Source organism: Bos mutus, chromosome 2 (assembly GCF_027580195.1).
Source record: "Bos mutus isolate GX-2022 chromosome 2, NWIPB_WYAK_1.1, whole genome shotgun sequence".
Classification (NCBI taxonomy): domain Eukaryota; kingdom Metazoa; phylum Chordata; class Mammalia; order Artiodactyla; family Bovidae; genus Bos; species Bos mutus.
Window position 1 is genome coordinate 87,449,625 of NC_091618.1, and position 18,048 is coordinate 87,467,672.

Here is an 18,048-nt window from a genome sequence, read left to right on the forward strand (position 1 = left end):
TTCATAAAGCCATATTTCTTTGACTTAACGCTTCCCTTTATTTTTCTGCTATTCCCCACAGATTGCAGATTCTCACCCCCTTGTTTGTATCATTTTGTCCCTCAATTGCATCTATAGTAAAAGTTAGTTCTTACTATGTATGGCATGGAATGCAGTGAGAGAAATTGCAGGTGTGTCTGTGTGAGAATACATGTGTCCCTTTGCTTTTGAGTTGTATTCAAAAATAAGGATTCGGTATAAAATTAATGACTACTGTCTTTCATCACAGTCCTATTTCCTTAAAACCTGGCTGGTGTTCCATTTATTAACAAAACACCAAGGTAAAAGGTAATTAGAAAATAATTACACTAGTGGACATCAAATAAGACATTTAAATATCTTATAAATATCTGCTAAGAAAGTTCCAGGGACTATATAAGTTAGCATGCTTCTAGTTACAAACAACAGAAAAACCAACTGAAACTTGCAGAAACAATAATGCACATTTAGTGGCTCAAATAACTAATAGTTCAAAGGATGGGAGAGATTCAGGTGCAAATGACCAGAGTTTCAAATAATTTGGTTACAGTTATCTAGTTTTTCCTTCTTTGATTGTTGACTCTACCCTTAGCCTACTTTCTTTCCAGGTTGCAAATTTCTGCTTATAGCAACGAGGGATGTTTCCCATTTACATCTCCTGAGAAAGGGCATGTTTTCCCCCCCGTCAAAGAATAAAAGTCCTGACCCTCATTTTGATTGGCCCAATTTGGGCAACTCTTGAATCACCTGTAGTGGCAAGAAGGAAAGACCAACCAAGGCATATGCCTGGAACATGCTGACATAACTCCATAGGTTTTTAAAATATTGAAATGCTTCTAAACCAGGTGATAAGCAGCCAGTGCTCTAAGTCCCCAAGGTGTTCCTCACTGCATCAGCCTGGAATCCTTCTGACCTCTCTTTATCCAGCACCTAAAAAGTAAACACCTGCAAAGTGGGGATCCATTCAGACTCTGCTTCAGCAATGCAGCAGGCATCTCTTCTGTTAGGATTCCTTGGTTGTCAAACATGAATATATTTCCAGCTTGCGACTGAGGGTAGGATCAATCCCACTGTATTAGTTTTGTAGGCCTGCCATAATAAAATACCAGAAACTGGGTGGCTCTAAGCAACAAAAATGTATTCTCTCATCATCCTGAAGGCTGGAAGTCCAAACCCAAGGTGTTTGCTGAGCCATGCTCCCTCCAAAGACTCTAAGAAAGAATTCTTTCTTGTTTCTTGTAGCTTCTGGTGGTTGCTGGCAGTGCTTGGTGTTCCTTGGTTTATGACAGCTAACTCCAATCTCTGCATCTGTCTTTACATGATGATTATTTATGTGTCTGTGTCTAAATTTCCTTCTTATAATGACATCAATCACTGGATTACAGATCACTAGTCCAGCATGACCTCATTTTAGCTTGATAATATCTGCAAAGATCCTATTTCCAAATAAGTCACATTCATAGGTTCCAGGTGGACATGAATTTAGGGGGGCACTATTCAACCCAGCACCCCACCTGCCAAGTGAGATGACTGCTCAGTGACAGGAAAGTAGTAAAGTGATGCTGAGGAGGTTCCCACAGGGTCTACTCTAGATGCAGGACACTCTGGGCCTCGGCTCTCTTCATGTGCCTGGTTATGTCTACAGCTATATAGTTGACCTGGCATTTCAGATTTTACTTGAATCTTCTGAGCTAGCTCTTCTGCTGCCTAATCTCATATTCAATTCTGTGAAAGCCTAAGTCCATGGACTTCAAATATTTGTGCTGGGAAGGGGTCTGGCAGAATCCTTACATCTGCACACCAGTCCAAGCACTATCAATAGAGTGAATAAGCAATATATTTCACCTATGATTGCAGCCATGAAATTAAAAGATGCTTACTCCTTGGAAGGAAAGTTATGACCAACCTAGATAGCATATTGAAAAGCAGAGATATTACTTTGCCAACAAAGGTCTGTCTAGTCAAGGCTATGGTTTTTCCTGTGGTCATGTATGGATGTGAGAGTTGGACTGTGAAGAAAGCTGAGCACCAAAGAATTGATGCTTTTGAACTGTGGTGTTGGAGAAGACTCTTGAGAGTCCCTTGGACTGCAAGGAGATCCGACCAGTCCATCCTAAAGGAGATCAGTCCTGGGTGTTCATTCGAAGGACTGATGTTGAAGCTGAAACTCCAATACTTTGGCCACCTCATGCGAAGAGTTGACTCATTGGAAAAGATCCTGATGCTGGAAGGGATTGGGGGCAGGAGGAGAAGGGGATGACAGAGGATGAGATGACTGGATGGCATCACTGACTCGATGGACGTGAGTCTGAGTGAACTCCGGGAGTTGGTGATGGACAGGGAGGCCTGGTGTGCTTCAATTCATAGGGTCGAAAACAGTTGGACACGACTGAGTGACTGAACTGAACTGAACTGATGCTTTTCAAATGTACATAGCTATAATTAATTTTTAAAAATTCACTTAAAATCTTCTTGCATTTATAGTACCACTTTGTCATTATGTGTGTTCTCTATCAACACATAATAAATGCAACTTCTATTGTACTTTAGCACATTGGCCTTTATTAAAAGGGCCATGAGTAAATTGAGATACAAGTCTGACTGCTGTGACAAAGGCCAAAAAACAATCAGTATCAATTCAGTCGCTCAGTCACGCCCAACTCTTTGCAACCCAATGGACTGCGGCACACCAGGCTTTCGGGTCCATCACTAACTCCTGGAGCTTGCTCAAACTCACGTCCATCAAGTTGGTGATGCCATCCAACCATCTGCCATGACCCTCTGTCATCCCCTTCTCCTCCTAGTTTCAGTCTTTCCCAGCAACAGGGTCTTTTCCAGTGAGGCAACTCTTTGCATCATGTGGCCAAAGTATTGGAGCTTCAACTTCAGCATCAATCCTTTCAATGAATATTCAGGACTGATTTCCTTTAGGATGGGCTGGTTGGATCTCCTTGCAGTCCAAAGGACTCTCAAGAGTCTTCTCCAACACCACAGTTCAAAAGCATCAGTTCTTCAGGACTCAACTTTCTTTATAGTCCAACTCTCACATCCATACATGACTACTAGAAAAAACATAGCTTTCACTAGTCAGACCTCTGTTGGCAAATAACATCTTTGCTTTTTAAAATGTCATCTAGGTTGGTCATAACTTTTCTTCCAAGAAGCAAGCATCTCTTAATTTCATGCTGCAGTCACCATCTGCAGTGATTTTGGAGCCCAGGAAAATTGTCACTGTTTCCATTGTTTCCCCATCTATTTGCCATGAAGTGATGGGGCCAGATGCCATGATCTTAGTTTTTTTTGAATGTTGAGTTTTAAGCCAGCTTTTTCACTCTCCTCTTTCATGTTCAGAGACTCATTAGTTCTTCTTCACTTTCTGCCATAAGGGTGGTGTCACCTGCATATCTGAGGTTATTGATATTTCTCCCGGCAATCTTGATTCCAGCTTGTGCTTCATCCAGCCCAGCATTTCACATGATGTACTCTGCATATAAGTTAAATAAGCAGGATGACAATATACAGACTTGACGTACTCCTTTCCCAATTTGGAACCAGTCTGCTGTTCCATGTCTGGTTCTAACTGTTGCTTCTTGACCTGCATACAGATTTCTCAGGAGGCAAGTCAGGTGGTCTGGTATTTCCATCTCTTTAATAATTTTCCACAATTTGTTGTGATCCACACAGTCAAAGGCTTTGGCATAGTCAGTAAAGCAGAAGTAGATGTTTTTCTGGAACTCTTTTTCGATGATGCAAGGGATGTTGGCCATTTGATCTCTGGTTCCTCTGCCTTTTCTAAAAGCAGCTTGAACATCTGGAAGTTCATGGTTCACATACTGTTGAAGCCTGGTTTGGAGAATTTTGAGCATTACTTTACTAGTATGTGAGATGAGTGCAATATTGTGCTAGTTTGTGCATTGTTTGGCATTGCCTTTCTTAGGGATTGGAATGAAAACTGACCTTTTCCAGTCCTCTGGCCACTGCTGAATTTTCCAAATTTGTTGACGTATTGAGTGTAGCACTTTCTCAGCAGCATCTTTTAGGATTTGAAATAGCTCAACTGGAATTCCATCACCTCCACTAGCTTTGTTCATAACGATGCTTCCTAAGGCCCCTTTGACTTTGCATTCCAGGATGTCTGGCTCTAGGTGAGTGATCACACCATCATGGTTATCTGGGTCATGAAGATCTTTTTTGTGTAGCCCTTCTGTGTATTCTTGCCACCTGTTCTTAATATCTTCTGCTTCTGTTAGGTCCATACCATTTCTCTCCTTTATTGTGCCCATTTTTGCATGAAATGTTCTCTTGGTATCTCTAATTTTCTTGATTAGATCTCTAGTCTTTCCTATTCTACTGTTTTTCTCTATTTCTTTGCATTGTTCACTGAGGAAGGCTTTCTTATCTCTCTTTGCTATTCTTTGGAAATCTGCATTCAGATGGGTGTATCTTTCCTTTTCTCCTTTGCTTTTAGCTTCTGTTTAGCAAAAAGGCAAAATGGTTGTCTGAAGAAGGCTTACAAATAGCTGAGAAAAGAAGAAAAGCTAAAGGCAAAAAACAATAATTCAAACAGATAGACATTAATTTCTTTTTCATGTAAAAGCTAAATCATAAGTAGTCCAGAACTCATATGGCAGCTCTGTGATCTTGAGGACCTGGACACTTACTGCTTTGTCGTTCTACCATTCTCAAGTCATGGCTTTCATCCCTGGTCTAAGATGGTTTTTGCAGTTTTCACCAGTGTGGCTGCATTCTGCTCACATATCGTTGGTAGACCCTAAAATAAACGGCCAAGCATAGCAGCAAGAGCGACTGGGAAATGTAGTCTTTATCTGAGCAGGCTTGTGCTCAGCTGAATGTTGAAAGTTATCTTGCTAAAGAGAGAAGGAGAAAATCAATATTAGGGGACAGCTGACAGTCCTTGACAAAAACTACATGCACTTAGAAGAAAATGATGGATATTTGCAAATAACTGGCATATTCCTAACTGATTATCAAGTTTGTTCTAAGATCATTTTCAATATAACTTTACACACCCTGAATATTTTAAATTTGTGACTTGTTTTCTTTAGACTACCTTACCTTACTAACTCTACTTATATAGTTGAACTAAATATATATTCATGAGATATCTGTAGTAAGAAAATTTTAGAGTCATAAAGAGAATGGCTGCAAATATTGAAGTTAACAGGAAACAGTGTATGAAAAGGGTAAAGATTGTAAGTTAGTGAGTGACTGTTTTGCTAGAATGATAATTTTAACTCCCTTTATCTAGTGACAAGTTATCCAATCGCAGATCTTCCTCAGCTTACAGTGGGTTTGCGTCCCAGTAAACTCATGATTGGCTGAAAATATCATAAATCTAAAACACATTAATATACCTACTGAACATCACAACTTAGCCCACCCTAATTGAGACATGCTCAGAACACTTGTTAGCCTACAGTTTGGCAAAATCATCTAACACAAAGCCTGTTTTATAATAAAGTGTTGAATATCTCAGGTAATTTACTGATGCTTGCTGTAGACTTTATATAGTTGTTTTAGTATCTCCAGTGTAGCAATTACTTTTTTATCTACTTTCTGTACAAATGCCCTGACCATTTCTAGAGTTATATGCTTCCTAAGCAATAGATATGAAATATTTGTGATATTTAGGAAGCCAATACCTCACTCTCTTAGGGTTTGAATTGGAAAGCAAGATGTAATACAGATAAATTTCCTCAAAATGTATTCCTCTACATTTTCCCTACAAGCAACATATTTGCAAATCATATACTTCTCCCTCATCTCCAGCACCTCTTAATGCTAGAGAGGCCCAGAACTTCATCCCTTCTCACTCTTTCCCTGGTATACACTGGGAAAGTATATACACTCTTTCCCTGGTAGTTCTCATTCAGTCTCATGATTTTATAGGCCAAATGAAGATTTCTGCTTAGCCTAATAGGCCTTTTAATCCTAAATTTTTCATATCCAAACTTCTGATCTCCTTATTTACCTCCATCTCAAATATGTTAAGGTTCCAGTTTTCTCTGTCAGTGACTAACAACTCCAGTTTCTTGGGCCAAAAATTTTGGAGTAGTCATCTTTTACTTTTTTTTCCCCTACATCCTACAATTACCCTTCAAGAAGTCATATCAGCCCTATATACAAACTACATCCAGCTTCCAATCACTTCTCATTGCTTCCTCTGCTGTCTACAACTCTGGTCCAGGAACTGCAATTCACTGCAGTAGCCTCCTCACTGGTCTCCCCTACTTTTGCCCTAGTCCTTCTAATAGTCTTTTCTTAACAGAGCAGCCTGAGTGCTTTCTTTTAAAGTCTTAAATCAGGTCATTTCTCTGTTCATACCCTCTACTGGATCCACTTTCCCTAAGTGACACTTGAAGTCCTTATTTATAGCCTAGAAAGTTCCTCATGACAGAGCCTCTATCTGACCACATCTCCTACTCCACACCAGACACACTGACCTCTTTGCCACAGCATAATGTACTTACCATCCCCTTTGTTGACCTTAAACAGTAGACTACCAGTTATTTCTGCAGCAAAAATGCGTTTATTCAAGATCAACAAAGAAGAGCAATTCAGGAACCACAACTGTGGTGAGCCACAAGCAAAGTCTCCCCAAAGAGAAGAAAAGAACTCTTTTATAGAAGAAAAAAGAAAGTTGGGAGGGCTGTAGTAAATGAAGAGTCCACTGGAGGAACTGAGAGTCTTCATTGAACGAGTTGTGACAGTCTTTTGTTGGCTAAGCTCTTCCTAGGCAAGAAGAAAAAGTTTTCTTCTTCTTGGTGGGCTCTGCTATTGTAGTAGGGCAAAAGAGTACCCCCTTGACATTTAAAATAGAAAACTGTATCTTAACTGAGGTTACTGTCTATTCACTTTTACACTCTCTTCCCCTAGGTGTCTGCATGGCTTACTCTCTCACCTCCTGTTAGTCTCCTCTCAAGCATTACCTGCTCAGGGCACAACTGCCTTTCCATAGTAGTTATTAACATTTGACATATATTTTGCATGTTTATTTTGTTTATTGTCTGTTTTTCCCATAAGAAAGAAAAATCTTGTATAAACTTAATATATATTAAATATTTACTACATATTTCCAGTTCTTAAATCTGTGCCTGACATAAAGAAGGTGTGCAACAAGTATTTGATGAATGAACGAATGAAGTATATATATAACATTATTTCACAAAAATAAATAAGCATTCAGTTCAGTTCAGTTCAGTCACTCAGTCATGTCCGACTCTTTGCGACCCCATGAATTGCAGCACGCTAGGCCTCCCTGTCCATCACCAACTCCCAGAGTTCATTCAGACTTATGTCCATCGAGTCAGTGATGCCATCCAGCCATCTCATCCTCTGTCGTCCCCTTCTCCTCCTGCCCCCAATCCCTCCCAGCATCAGAGTCTTTTCCAGTGAGTCAACTCTTCGCATGAGGTGGCCAAAGTACTGGAGTTTCAGCTTTAGCATCATTCCTGCCAAAGAAATCCCAGGGCTGATCTCCTTCAGAATGGACTGGTTGGATCTCCTTGCAGTCCAAGGGACTCTCAAGAGTCTTCTCCAACACCACAGTTCAAAAGCATCAATTCTTTGGCACTCAGCTTTCTCCACAGTCCAACTCTCACATCCATACATGACCACAGGAAAAACCATAGCCTTGACTAGACAGACCTTTGTTAACCTCAAATAAATTTAGAAGAATCTCATGAGTATAGAGTATTATCCATGGGTTAGGCTCCAGGTAGTATTTTACAAGTGTGATGTCAGTAAATTTACATAGCAAGTCCTATGTTATTGGTCTTATTAACCCAACTTATAGGTGAGATATTGTGTAACTAGTCAATAAATGGGGAATATGGGTTCATACTCTGATATGCTGGTCATTCTTTACCCAACATTCCTTTTTAGATTTAAAAAAAAGTCAACACCAACAACAGCAACAAAAAAGATTATTACACCAAAGCTTCATTTAAAAACGGGCAACTAAATGCCTGGTTAGGATTCCAACTGTGTGAAAATTATAAATCCCAGCTTTTCAAAGGAAGAATATTGGGTAGGTCTGGCAAAAGCCTGAGCAGAGATTAGACAGGCAGAACTGAGCATTCAAACAGACAAACAGATTATAGTTAGAGAAACTTCTCTTAAGATGCCATCTTCCCTTCCCTGTTGTGGTCATCACTGAAGTGGCAACAGCCAAAAATGAAAATTAATCCCTTTTTGACTTCAGACAAGAGCAAGAACCATAAATAACATGCCAACTCACTTTCCCACGTTCACGTTAAGATTATTTCTTTCCCTCTTTCCAAAGAGCTGAGACAGGAGTACCACGTCCAGTCCATGTCCATCTAAAAGGATGATGAAGTTCAGGTTGTACAAGGATATTACAAAGGTCAACAATTTGGCAAAGTATTTCAAGTTTGCAGGAGGACATGTGTCATCTACAATGAACATGTACAGCAGGAGAAGCCTATGGTACAAGTGTCCATGTGGGCACTCAGTCTAGCAAGGTGCTTAGCACCAGGCCAAACATGAACAAGGCTGGCAAAAAGAGCTTTGGATGTAAAGCCAAATCTTGCAAAGTAAGAAAGGAAAAGGGCCAAAAAAGGAAGAAATATATGAGAAGATGTGGAAATAAAGTAATCTTATATACAACCTTCATTAATACCTGCTAAAATGAAAACGAAAACAGAAACAAAAAACCCAACTCCCTAACCCAACCAGCCATCCCATACTCCCATTGTGCAAAAGGATGAGAAATTGTTTTATGTTCTTGCCTGCTGATTTGTTGTTATCAGTTTGCACCAGACGACTGAGATAATCCAAGGGTGCCAGAAATAAAATTCGGGATCTTTTTATTAAAGTGGTTTCTTATTTTGGTTGGTCATAAATAGTAAAGAAGGCCTTCCTTTGCCCTTCTGCTGGCCATGTGCAGAAACATGGGGTTGACTTTGCCTCTGATCTTCTCCAACTCTTCTTTTCTCTGAAAGATGTTTGAAAACTACTATTTAAAAAAAATAATTCAAAAAAGTCAAAGAAAGAGGATAAAAATCATAGCACACCCCATACACAAGGAAATGTTCTTCTGAAGCATTTGCAAGTTGGTACCAGAAACTTATCAAAACCACCTCAAACGGTAAACTGCTTGTGATTATGAATGACTTTGTTTCTTGCTTCTTGTGCTTTTTGGTTTCCTATTATGCACATGTTAACTTTTAAGAAATAAATGTTATTTTAAAAACCTTAAAAAAAAAAAAACACCTCAATAAAAGAAACGGTTACATGAATGACTTTTGAATACTGAAACTTCAAGTATGTTAGCAAATCAGAAGACCTGTGAAATAAGTGGATATACTTACTAACATCCTGGATGGTCTCTACATAAACAGATTCTAAAGGGACATTTATATAATTAATTCACATTTGGAGCCAAAAGAAGCCCTGTATTGATTCCAAAGGACAACATCTCTCAACGCACACAGAATAGTGAGTTGTCATTTCTTTGTTTCAATAACCAAATGTGGTTATGGCCAGCTTAGTACTAAGATTTGGGTGATAGCTGCAGCTGTCTAGAAACTATCTCTAAAAGGTAGGTGCCAATATCCCAGCAAGCACTTTAAGAAGACTTCAAGTTGTATTTATCTGATCTAAGATTGAATGATATATACAGGGGAAAGAATGTTGGCAGGAATTTAGCAGTCAGAAGTCTGTGTTTCCTTGCAAAAGACAGTTGGACAATTCCTTTAAAGAGAGCAAGCTATTACTCAAAACTCAAACATTTGCTTCTCCATTTACCAGTGAAAATTGTATCCTATTGTCAGATACAATGTGTGTTATTATTAAAAATTACATGTCCCTCCTAAATAGCTGAGTTCACCTACATATTTGAGTTAACATATCGACCAAAGAGAACAGGGTTGGCCACAAAGTCAATGAAAGTCAAATAAAAGGCCAAACTAAACAGATGAGACACCATGCCCTAAAGATCAACAGAGGAGATCATTGTTAGGTAAGAAGGGTTTAGTCAATTCAGCAAGGAGAATTTGCCATGCCCATCACAAAGCAACTCATTTAAACTACTTAAACACAAATTCTACTGCAAGACTTGTGGGCAGTTAGTTGAATACAACTGGGTTTTTTTCTTTACCATATTGTATTAAACTACATTGAATCTTATGTGGATATCCTAGAGATATCTTTGAAATTTTTGGTAATAACAATGGTGGCAACAAATCAGTAGCTTTATATTAGTTAACTTTTTCAACTACCTAATTGAAAAAATTAATTAATTTCAATATTTAAATTTATATTTAATTGTGAGATGTGATATTTAAATGTAAGATGTAATGATAATTATGAAGTAATGAACTATTTGTTTTAAAGCAATCCTTATTCCAGTATATTCTTCCTAAAATGATTCTACAGCTTTTGAATACTGGGCATTATCTGGACTGGTCTAGAGTATCAAAGACATGCCCGGAAAATCCCATGGATGGAGGAGCCTGGTAGGCTGCAGTCCATGGGGTCGCTAAGAGCCAGACACGACTGAGCGACTTCACTTTCACTTTCCACTTTCATGCATTGGAGAAGGAAATGGCAACCCACTCCAGTGTTCTTGCCTGGAGAATCCCATGGACGGAGAAGCCTAGTAGGCTGCAGTCCATGGGGTCGCACAGAGTCGGACGTGACTGAAGCGACTTAGTAGTAGTAGTGGTAGAGTATCAAAGAGTCCACACCTTGTCCATATTTGTCCTTCCTGAGATTTGTCAGAAAGAACTTCTATCCACTAAACTGAAAAGCACAATTTCTTCTTCTCTGTAGCATCCATTAGGATTCATTCTGCTAAATATTATAATTAAATACCTGGAAAACCCAAGAGACTCAACCAAAAAGCTATTTAGCCAAGTAGTGAGGCACAAAATTAATATACAAAAGACAACAAATGGCATGAATATACAATGGATTCAAGCACTCATTTAAAAAAGAAAAGATGAAAGCTACATTAATAAACTTAATAAGAAATGTTAAAACACAACTGAAAACATACAAGAAGTTTTGTACAAAGGGAAGATGTGCCTAGTTGGTAAATACCAAAGGATGTCAATTCTTTCTGAGTTAATTTATAATTTCAACATGAGCCCAATAAGAAAAATATTGACAGTGAGGTTTTTAACACAAGGCAAAATTATCATAAAGTTTATATGGAAAAATAATTAATCAGAAATAGGCAGAAAACTGAGGGCTAAAGGGCAATTAGGGCAAATTAGCACTATCAGATTTGTTGTTGTTCACTCATTCAGTCACGTCTGACTCCTTGTGAACCCATGGTCGGCAGCACGCCAGGTTTCGGGGTCCATCACCAACTCCCAGAGTTTGCTCAAACTCATGTCCATTGAGTTGGTGATGCCATCCAACCAGCTAATCCTCTGTTGTCCCCTTCTCCTCCTGCCTTCAATATTTCCCAGCATCAGGATCTTTTCCAGTGAGTTGGCTCTTCACATCAGGTGTCCAGGGTATTGGAGTTTCAGCTTCAGCATCAGTCCGTCCAATGAATATTCAGGACTGATTTCCTTTAGGATGGACTGGCCTTTTCACCTTGCTGTCCAAGGGATTCCCAGGGGTCTTCTCCAACACCACAATTCAAAAGCATCAATTCTTTGGCGCTCAGCTTTCTTTATAGTCCAACTCTCACAACCATACATGAATACTGGAAAAAACACAGCTTTGACTATGTGGACCTTTGTCAGCAAAGTAATGTCTCTGCTTTTGAATACGCTGTCTAGGTTTGTCATAGCTTTTCTTCCAAGAAGCAAGCATCTTTTAATTTCATGGCTGCAGTCGCTGTCTGCAGTGATTTTGGAGCGCAGGGAAATAAAGTCTCTCACTGTTTCCATTGTTTCTCCATCTATTTGCCTTGAAGTGGTGGGACCGGATGCCATGATTTTCTTTTCTCTTTTTTTTGAATGTTGAGTTTTAGCCAGCTTTTTCACTCTCCTCTTTCACCTTCATCAAGGACTCCTTGGTTCCTCTTCACTTTCTGCCATAAGGGTGGTGTCGTCTGCATATCTGAGGGTATTGATACTTCCCCCAGCAATCTTGACTCCACCTTGAACTTCATCCAGCCCAGCGTTTCACACGATGTACTCTGCATATAAGTTAAATAAGCAGGGTGACACTATACAGCCTTGACATACTCCTTTCCTAATTTTGAACCAGTCCATCACTCCATGTCCAGTTCTAACTGTTGCTTCTTGACCTGCACACAGATTTTTCATGAGACCGGTAAGGTGATCTGGTATTCTCATCTCTTGAAGAATTTTCCATAGTTTGTTGTGATCCACACAGTCAAAGGCTTTACAGTAGTCAATGAAGCAGAAGTAGATGTTTTTCTGGAATTCCGTTGATTTTTCTACAATCCGAAGGATGTTGGCAGTTTGATCTCTGGTTGCTCTGCCTTTTCTAAATCCAGCACTATCAGATATTAAAACACAAAGACCTGAACACTGAAACAGTGTGGTACTAATTAATCATTACACAAAATGACTGATAAATATCACACAAAATTCAAAACTAATTCCAAATGCATACTGCGATTATGAAAATTATGGCATTTCTAACCAGTGGGGAAGAGGTAAACACCTCAATAAATGATGGCCAACTGCCTGTGAGGAAAAGATCTTGGATTCTGAGCACATACCATTACTCTAGTAAAACCAGGACAAATTTCAAATGAATGAAAGATGTTCCTACAAAATAGTGAGAGCATATAATATTAGAAGAAGTTACAGAAGTTATATTTGAGTATTTCAGTGGAGAAGATCTTTATGACTCAAAATCTATAACCCATGAAAGAGAATAATAAATTTAACAATATATAAAACTATAAACAATGTCAGATAGTAAATTACAAACAGAAACTCATATCATAGACAAATAATCTCCTTAACATGTGAAGAACTATTGGATACCAATAAAAGACCAACAATGTAATAGAAAATAGGCATAAATACCAGGTGGTGCTAGTCATAAAGAACCTACCTGTTGATGCAGGAGACATCAGAGATGCAGGTTCAGTCCCTGGGTTGGGAAGATCTGCTGGAGGAGGGCATGGCAACCCACTCCAGAATCCCATAGAGAATCACAAAGAGTCGGACATGACTGAAGTGACTTAGCATTCATGCATGGAACTCTGTGTATGTGTGTGTAAGAGTTATGTAAATGATGGACAGGGTGAGAGCAAAACTTTTCACTGTATACCTTTATTTATATATATATATATATATATTTTTTTTTTTTTTTTTATTTGAACTATCTGAACATATGACATTTTATGTCACAGGACCAGGAAAAGATTTTGATACCCAAGAGGAGCTATTCCTTTAGGGCCCTCATCATAAGCAACCATTTGCTGCTGCGGAGAGTGGAAAGTCAATTGAAACTGTCTTCTAACAACAGTCAACAAATGGGACTACATCAAACTAAAAAGTGTATGCATGGCAAAAGAAACCATCAACAAAACAAAAGGGAAACCTATTGAATGGGAGAAGATATTTGCAAACAATATATCCTATAAAAGACTGATATCCAAAATATACAAAGAACTGATACAGCTCAATATAAAAAAAAACAGCAATTGACAAATGGACAGAGGACCTGAATAGACATTTTCCAAAGACAGACAGATGGTCAACAGGCACATGAAAAGATGCTCAGCGTGCTAATAATCAGGAAAATACAAACCAAAATGACAATAAAATGCCACTGCAGGCCTGTCACAATCACTATTATCAAAAAGACGACAAATAACAATTCTTAGGGAGGATGTGAAGAAAAGGGAACATTAATGTACTGTTGGTAGGAATGTAAGTTAGTATAGTCTCTGTGGAAAACAGTATTGAGGTTCTTCAAAAAATTAAAAATGCAACTGCCAGCAATTCCAGCTCTTAGTTATTTATTTGAAGAAAATAAAAACACTAATTCAAAAAGATATGGACCCCCATGTTTGTTGCAGCATTGAGTACAATAGCCAAGATTTGGAAACAACCTAAATGTTCACCAGTAGATGAATGGACAATTAAGATGTGGTATATATACAATGGAATATTACTCAACAGTTAAAAAAAAAAAAAAGAAATCATTCCATTTGCAACAACTTGGATAGACCTAGACAGTATTATGCCAAGTGAAGTAAGTCAGTCAAAGGAAGCAAATACTGTATAATTTCATTTATGTGTGGAATATAAAAACAGAATGAAAGAATAAAACAAAAACAGACTCATATATACAGAAAACAAACCGATGGTTGCCAGAGGGGGTGAGGGGTGAAGGACGGGAAAAATAGGTCAGAGGGATTAATAGGTACAAACTACTAGTTATAAAATAAATGTTATGGGGATGTAATATACAGCATAGGGATTATAGTCAATACTGTTATAATAACTTTGTATGGTGAGAGATGGTTACTAGATTTACAGTGATCATTTCATGACATATATAAATATGGAAACACTGTTTTATTCCTGAAAGTAATATAATATTATGTGTCAATTATGATTCAATTAAAAAACAAAAAACCCACCAAATTAACAGGCAAATAAATAAAACTATCTTCTTCATTGCCAGTGGTCTCTTTCTACTAAAAAGTACACCATCAAAGCTACACATTAGACAGAGAACCAAGTAGAATACATGTTTTACTTACTTCTGTTCCTTTTCCTAAGAGTAAGGGAATTATGCCCAAATATAGTGTATCTTCCTTTAAATCTTTCTCTTCTTTTTAATCTTTTCTAAACATACAAAAAGAAAAAGAAAAGAAAAACCCCCAAAACAAAACAACCTCAAAAAGCCAAAGGAAAAAAAAAATGGCCATTCAATATTTTCCTTGTCTTCATATATCCAGGCTGCCATAACAAAATATCACAGACTGGGCTGCTTATGAACAACAGAAATAATTTATTTCTCATGTTTTGGAGCCTGGAAGTCCAAGATCAGAATGCCAACCTGACTGGTTGAGGATCCTTTCTGGATCACAGACTTTTCATTGTATCTTCATGTGGAGAAAGGGGCTGAGGATATCTCTGGAACCTCTTTTAAAAAGGATACTAAGCTCAGTCAGTAAAGAATCTGCCTGCATTGCAGGAGACCCGGGTTCGATCCCTGGGTTGGGAAGCTCCCCTGGAGAAGGAAATGGCAACCCACTCCAGTATCCTTGCCTGGAAAATCTCATGGACAGAGGAGCCTGGTGGACTGCAGTCCATGGGGTCGCAAAGAGTCGGACACACTGAGCGACTAACATACGGGAACACTAATGCCATTCATTATGTTAAGGCTCCACCCTTATGTTATGTTAAGGGCTCCACCCTCAACTTAAGACCTCCCAAAAGGAAGTGGAAAAACTCTCTTTCAAACTGAATTTAAGAGAGTCTCTTTGTACTTAAACTTTACCTTCTATTTGTCACCTCTGATTTCACGCCCTGTTTTCACACTAACATTTTACCAACTTTCAAGGTCATTTCTCTCTTGGCCTTAGGATATTATTCACCTAATTCAGCTCCCTATTGGTTTAACAGTATGCTCTGAATTCTTTTATCATCAATAAGGATATGAAGGAAACCATCCTCATGGCAGGTTTCCACTCATTATCATTTGATTCACTGTCATTGTATGAATCACTGGAAACTCAGTGATGGCTAAGTACTGTTTGTAACTTTGTCAAATTCTTCCATTACCCAGAGGTGGTTTAAACCAGACTACTTTAGCTCTTTGGAAGCTTCTTCTCTCTTACTGCTGTGATGCTGTAGCTTTTACTACTTTCTCATAAATAGATATCTGCAGACCCTAAGCTGCCTATATTGAAACTGATTCAATCTTTTGTCCAGAGGTTTCACTGAAGAATACAGTGTAGGGTAACTATGACAACACTGGTATAATAAAAGAAAAGCAAACTCCAATAATCTAGAATTTCCTTCAGCCATTGTTTCCAGGGAGAACCTTTAAGACATTTTATGTTGCAACTTGCTTTATATGGTAACAATAATATGAAAGAGATATTCCTGAAATTAAAAGAACTGTATTCAATTTTTTTTCCCTCTCACTTTTTCCACCTGTGTTTTAGTTTGCTTTCAGTACTAGAGTTAGAATAAAAAGCAAATTGGTCATGGGAGATAATCTTTGAAAAAGCAATTTTCAGTACAGTGGCCAAAAATATTTTTAAAAAATAACTATAGTAATTGTAGAAGTTGGGTGATGGATATGTGAGAGTTCAATACAATATTCCTCTCCTTTGGTGTATTTTGAACATTTTCTATAACAAAAAAATTAAAATAAGTAAACCTTTAAGTGCATTCTCAATCTCTTTTTGCTGTGGTACATCATATCAGATATCCTATAAACTACCCTTGGCATCATCCTCCAAATTGGATCTATGTCCAGAGAGAGATATTAAAGTATAATTGAGGTGAAATGTACTATTACTTTACTGTAGTTAATAATTTGATGAGAAAAGTAGAGATAATAGCAAAATGGTGGTAATTCCTGAAAGCTGGAAACTTGGGGCCATTCAAGTAGGTCATTGATGTTGTTTGCATATGTTCAGAGGAGGAAAGAGGGGAACATAGTGTGGATAACACAAGGGTGATATGAGGAAATAAGATTTTTTAAAAACTCTAGGTCCAGATGGTAAAGAATATAGAAAAAGAAGCTGAAGAACAAACTTAGGAAGGGCTGATAATGAAAAGCTGAGCTCAGGCAATCTCTGCATTTTATCACATATCCAGAATAAAGGAAAGAAGGCTATCATGGGATCCCTGTGAGTGTAATCCCAATGACCCTGAACACACTGAACATTCAGATGCCTGCAAGGACTGCAGTTTTAGCCTGAAACTGATCCAGGCAGAAAAGGACCCTGCACCTTCAAGGATACGGTTTTCCAAAGAGGTTTATCCTCCCTCAGCTTGAGAATGGGGGTAGACTGAACTAGAAAGAAAAGGCATCAATTTCAGTGGTTTGACTCAAGGAGAGAGCAATAAATGAAAGAATTGAGACAGCTTAGGAGAGGTGGCTTAGTGTTTTCAGACTGTACTGAGCTAATGAGGCAATATTTTCATCAGTACCTCGCTTCATCTATTTATATGTTTTTATTTTTTTAGCTGAATTTGTCCAAACAATTAGTAATACCAGATGTGGAACTGAACAGATTGGGTATACTGTATTTTGGTAGATATAATGGGAAAGGTATACTTTAGAGCAGGAAAAGAGTTATCCGGCTGTAGAGAAATATTTAGAGGAGAAATCTCTTGCCCCACTCTTGAATCTTTAAAAGTTTGAGAAGGCAAGTTTTTGTTCAAGATAAGGGTAGAGAAAATCCAGCTAAAGTTGCTTTCTGTTTGGGATCTGAATGGCATTTCATCAGCCATTTGGAATTTAATTGCAAAGCATAAATAAATTTCTCAAGCCCCTTATTCTCTTTATAATAGCTTTTTCTCATTTGTGTGCTATTCTTCATTTGCCTGAAAGCAAATTAAGGTTTTTTAGTAGCTATCCACAAATGCAGAGCAACTTCATAGGTCTGGCTTTATTTATTATTCTCATTTGAGATTTCAGAATTTATGTTGAGAATATACGTAAGAAACTAGCCAAAGATGCAAAGGTAGCTGGCATGCCTATTACTTAAGAAAATGTGATTAAATTCAAAATCTCCTTCACAAAACTAATGACCTTTAGTGGAGACAAATGCATATTCAGTTCAGTTCAGTCGCTCAGTCACGTCTGATTTTTTGCGACCCCATGAACTGCAGCCCGCCAGACCTCCCTGTCCATCACCAAATCCCAGAGTCCACCCAAACCCATGTCCATCGAGTTGGTGATGCCATCCAAGCATCTTATCCTCTGTCGTCCCCTTCTCCTCCTGCTCTCAATCTTTCCCACATCAGGGTCTTTTCCAATGAGTCAGCTCTTCTCATCAGGTGACCAAAGTGTTGGACTTTCAGCTTCAACATCAGTCCTTTCAATGAACACCCAGGACTGATCTCTTTTAGG

At 38.3% G+C, this 18,048-nt stretch overlaps 1 pseudogene; it reads left to right on the top strand.

Annotated features, from left to right (window-relative positions):
- The first annotated feature begins 8,214 nt into the window (after positions 1-8,214).
- LOC102271088 (large ribosomal subunit protein uL24 pseudogene) lies at positions 8,215-8,687 on the top strand (annotated as a pseudogene).
- Positions 8,688-18,048: the final 9,361 nt, after the last annotated feature.